The sequence below is a fragment of the Vigna unguiculata genome, chromosome 3, assembly GCF_004118075.2.
Source record: "Vigna unguiculata cultivar IT97K-499-35 chromosome 3, ASM411807v1, whole genome shotgun sequence".
Classification (NCBI taxonomy): Eukaryota; Viridiplantae; Streptophyta; class Magnoliopsida; order Fabales; family Fabaceae; genus Vigna; species Vigna unguiculata.
The window spans coordinates 35,693,896-35,699,322 of NC_040281.1; the positions used below are offsets into that span (position 1 = coordinate 35,693,896).

General features: G+C 30.5%; 1 non-coding gene across 1 annotated transcript; it reads right to left on the bottom strand.

Moving 5' to 3' along the window:
* Nucleotides 1-975: 975 nt before the first annotated feature.
* TRNAG-GCC lies at nucleotides 976-1,046 on the bottom strand. Its single transcript has one exon. It is a non-coding gene; the product is annotated as a tRNA-Gly (tRNA).
* Between the last annotated feature and the right edge of the window lie 4,381 nt (nucleotides 1,047-5,427).

Sequence of the window (5,427 nt, forward strand, 5' to 3'; positions counted from 1 at the left end):
AAGGGTGGAGAACTTAAACGAATTAACCACGAGTTAAGGGTGTTCGACCTAGGCCGTTTACATGTGGTAAGGGTGGGGAACTTAAATGAATTAACCACGAGTTAAGGGTGTTCGACCCAGATCGCTTATTTGTGGTAAGGGTGGGGAACTTAAACGAATTAACCACGACTTAAAGGTGTTCGGCCCAGGTACATCAGTCCCCCAGCCTTAACCGACATAGGTGTCGGTCAAGGGTGATATGTGTTGATATACTAGCGGGACTGGCTAGGTGTGGTACAGTTACTTTTGTTTTGTGTGCTTAAAGGATTAGGAAGTTGTTCTTTTACTTAAAAGGTAAAGAGAAATATTTTTAGAAATAAAGATTGTGTCATAGATTACAACAAAAAACAGAATTAATTTAAGAAAGAAAGATTGTATCATAGATCATAACAAAATAAAATGTATAAGATTTTTCATAAAAGACTTAAAACATTATATATATTTATAATTATTTTATTATTGTGTATGAAAAGATTGTGTTTTATTTTAAGTTTTTATTAATTATGTAATAACATCGTTTAGGTTGAATAAGATAATCATATAACCATTTGTCCTTTAATATATATATATATATATATATATATATATATATATATATATATATATATATATATATATATTCCGATAAAGTCAAATAAATGTATACGAATATTTGACAAAAATGCATATCATCCCAAAAAGAAGTATAAGATCAATTAATAGTAAAGGTTTTTCAAACTTTATTCATATTAAAACTATATTATCGTCAACTGATTTTAGATGAGTAGAACCATTTAAATATTACTTTTCTATTAAGATAAACTAAATGTGATATATATTGTCGAGTAACATACTATAGTTATGCCAACAGGGTTGTTTTTCTCTTTTCATTAATATAATTTCAGTGGTCTTTGGAAGACTGCTTGATGTATTGATCCATAAAACAAAATATATTTGTGCACCAGCCGGGAATCGAACCCGGGTCTGTACCGTGGCAGGGTACTATTCTACCACTAGACCACTGGTGCTGTTTTTTAAGCTTTGAACAATTTTAAAATCTAGTTTAGTTTGACAGTCTCGGATTCTGTGGAACTAGTCTCACACTGTGCATACAGACGTTTTTTTTTTATTTTTATTTTTATAAGATTATGTAATATTGTAATAATTTTGTATATTTATGAATAATATATTATTATAAAAATGTATATAATAAAAATAATGTAAATGTAGATTTTGGTAGTATGGAGGAAAAAAATTATTAATAAGCATATTATAATGTTTTAAAAGATGATAACAATCGTACAGTGCTTATAAATATATTATTATTTGTAAAATAGATAAGTTTAAAATTTGTTTTGGATATTGTATTATGAGACAAGATGTTTCAGATGTTAATTTTTACAAGGGAGATTCTTTACACAGTGTTGTGCTTTTTTTTAATTATTATTATAAAAGATCAGTGTTTAAAAACTATTATGTTGTGTTAGTTATTATTATATTTTTAGAAATATTATTGATTATTTGTTTCTTGAAAAAAATTAATTTTTTTTTTGATTATCAAGATTTTGATTTGAAGATTATTTATCTAAACAGATATATTTTAACCCTAGTTGGATTTCATGGCTGAATGCGCTTCAGAAACTTCTTCCAAAATTCCTTGTCGTTTTCTGTTTAATCGTTTTCCGTTTTCTATTATTTTTGTTTTATGCTGTTAACTGCAATTGGAATGAGTCGATCTAATGTAAAAAGATTTTTTTTTTTCGAAAGTGTGACCATGGTAACATAACATCTTTGACTTTATGCATAATTGGATCCATTTCAACAGTCAAGTGGACAACACTAAAAAAACATTAAATGAAGACATTATTCTTTATTACTCAAACTTTATTGTATTTTTACAAAATAATAATAATAATAATAATAATAATAATAATAATAATAATAATAATAATGATTAATCTTTTCAGAAGATATCATTTTAAAATGAATTAAATCTTTTACGGAAAGACCACTACAGACAAACACTAGCATTGTAAAATTGTATAATGAAACTTATTTTTAGAGTAAATTGTCGAGGAAAGTTTATAATTAATTTTGGAATGATTTTTTCTGTAATGATGATATTCTTACGAAACTAAGCAATCGTCTTTCTGTTTTGACCAAAGTATATGTTAGAATATAAATAAAAGATAAATAATATATTTCCAATTTTTTTATAAACTTTTAGTAGTTAATATTGTTACCTGTGAGTTAATCATTCTTTTTCTTTGTCATTTTCTTTATATGATTGGTCGAAAAGTTTTAAATTTCGATTATAATTTTGTTTAAGTTAAATGTTAATTTTTAAAACATTTCAATTAAATCTTTTTCAAATAACAATGACAATATAACAATGACAATAGTACGTCACGTGTTACATGTAATGTGTGACAATATATCAATTCAGTTTCATTAAATTTCTTTTTTATTCGATTCGGTTTGAATTCTTTTTTAAAATAAATAAAGTTTTCCTTCCTCAAACTGTACTAAATTTATTATGTGTATAAATGTATATTGATATTTATATTAAAATTGATTTTTTAACATATTAAATAAAAATAATAGATAAACAAAGAATTCATTGATTATCTGAATAACAAGAGGAAATTAAAAATCTTCTAATGTGAATAAAAAAAGTCAAAGTACACTTTAAAAATTTTATATATGAAGGGACAATTATAAGTATATCCACATGGAATTTACACAGTGATCCAAGAAAATCAAAATGTAATTTAAGAATTTTAAGTGGGACCAATCGAAATATAACTTTGTGAAACTTGCACTGTGAACCAAAAAGAAAATTGTTATTTAACAGTTCCATTTAGGATGTATCTCCAACTCAAGTTATAAGGCTTTCAAAATTGAAGTCACACCATCGACTAAGATTTTAAGAGACAATAAAACTAATGTATTTGGAAGATGTCAAATCCATATAAAGTTCAAAATAATTTCTACTTCCCACAAATTCAATATATAGCTCAATTGTAATATGAAAATTCCACAAAAAATTAAGCTCACAAACCATCATTGTTTCGTTTGATAACTACAAATTTCTTCTTGTAAAACGATTTGAAGTGTTATTGATTCCACAATACTCATCCTCTATCCTAACCATGAATAAATAATTCAATTTGTGCTTCATGAGCCTCAAATTATAATTTGGAATCCTTCCATTTTTTTTATCATCAAAGCATAAAAAAGATAAACAAAGAATTCATTGGTCATCTGAATAACAAGAGGCAACTCAAAATCTTATGCTGGGAACATAGAAAGTCAAAGTGCATTGTGTCAACACCCAATTTCGTCAATAATTTTGTTTTCAGAAAATAATTAGGAAGTGGAGGAAATAAAAAAAAAACAAAAGAGTAGTGAACATTGATTTGAGTATGGATATATTCCTACTTTATTTTCATCTCATTTTAAATTTAGTTTAATCTTGTTTTATTTTATTTAATCTTGGTTTCTTTGTCTTGTTTATTTTATTTTAATTTTTAATTTTTGTTTTTAATTTTAATTTTTAATTTTGATTTTAATCATATTTTGTTTACTTTTTTTTATTTTGTTTTATTCCTTTTTTCAAAAAAAAATGAATATAAAAAAATGAAATGAAAAAATGAAAAAAAGAAGAACAAGAAGTTAATGTAAAGTCTTTAATAGTTAGGGGTGATAGCTAGCTGGCCATGGTCATGATGGCTGAAGAAGGAAGGAATAGGAAATAACATATACTTTCAGACTTATCCCACTTCTCGAGGTGAGAAAGGAACATAGCAGAGGTACAACAAATATCATCAGAGTCCCTTTATTCAAGGGGACTTCACCTTCTTGACTCATGCTTGATTTCCTTCATTCTTTGCAAAACAAGAACAACACCTTCATCCTCACGATTCCAATAAAAAAAAACACCATAACCCATTGTTGCCCCTGGATTCACAACAGATTCAACTCCTCCTCAATCCCTCCATCACCACGCATACACTTCATCTTCTACCTACACCAAATAACCAAAAACAGAGAGCCTCCATTCACCTTCCCCAAACACACTTCATTCACGTAACCATGCTATCCCATCCCATTGGGCTCTCCGTTACCTCTATCAGCCATTCATCCCAATCCACGCAAACACAAATGGAAAACATTGAGAGGAATGAGTTGGAGTCTCAAACAGAGGCGGTCTTGATCGCGACGGCCAAAAGGTTGGCTTCTGTGGTTCTCGCAAACCCAATCGCGGTGGCCTGCATGGTGGTTACGAGTCGTAGAGCCTATGGCGCCTTTCTCTCTCGCGGAGGAAGATAATCAAGGATTGGAGAAGAATGGAGGACCAGCGGTGGCTGGAACCGATGGCGGTAGTCTTCGACAAGCATGGCCTTGCGGCACTGAAGGGATTTAGTGTTGTGTGCGGCGACGATGAAGAAGAAGCGACCACTGTCTCGCACGCAGGAAGAAGAAGCGACGAGAAGCACTGTCTCGCGCGCGGGAGAAGAAACAAGAAGGGGGGAGATTTTGGGAGTTAGGTTCTCGCCGGCGACGCCTCTAGTGGTGGCTGGCGTTGATGTGTATCGCCGGTCGTGGGATGTGCAATGGCAACACCTAGCGCTGAAGTTGTGGTGTGCGGAGATAAGGAGGAAGAGGTTGCCAGAGAAAAAGGAGTTTTAGTTCTAACTAGGTTTTTTTTTTTTTTTAAAAAAAGGTTGGATCTGTTTTCTTTGTGCACCCCCATCTTAATCTCTGCACCCCTGTTTTCACTTCATACACCTCCGTATTTTGATAACTTGCACCCCTATGAAATTGCATGGTACTTGTATGATAAATAATTTTCTACTATAGCTAAACCTTTTGTTTGTTGTTTGTTCTCTTTGTGTGGTTTTCTCTCTTGCGATGATCATCAATTTATTGATGTGAGCAAATGCGAGAAATGCTCGTGGTCAACAAGGAAATGGTGATTCCACTTCGTAGCCATCTGGGCTGGATTCTGTTCATCTGAGTTTTTTTTAAGGCTATGCCCCAAGTATTTCTTTGTCATTGGGCTTTATTTTGAAATATTGTTGGTCTATTATTATACTTTGTTACTGACATCGTGGTGTGCCTTAGGTCATTTCTTGTTTTTTTTTTTTGAAAAATTGTAAGAAGTAGTGTTCATACTCCAGGACCTTGCTTCTAATATTATTTTGTGGGATATTTCCTTTAATTAGCGTTATTAATTAAATGAGATGTTACATTAGACATTGAAATTACCAAAACATATGTACAGGAGTTTTCCTTTTTGGAAAAAATAATATATGCTTTAGAGATAATAGTAGTGTACAAAAACTTTCCTAAGACTCTTTTTTTGTCTGGTTTAAATTTGTAGGCAGAACCACAGAAATCAGGCCA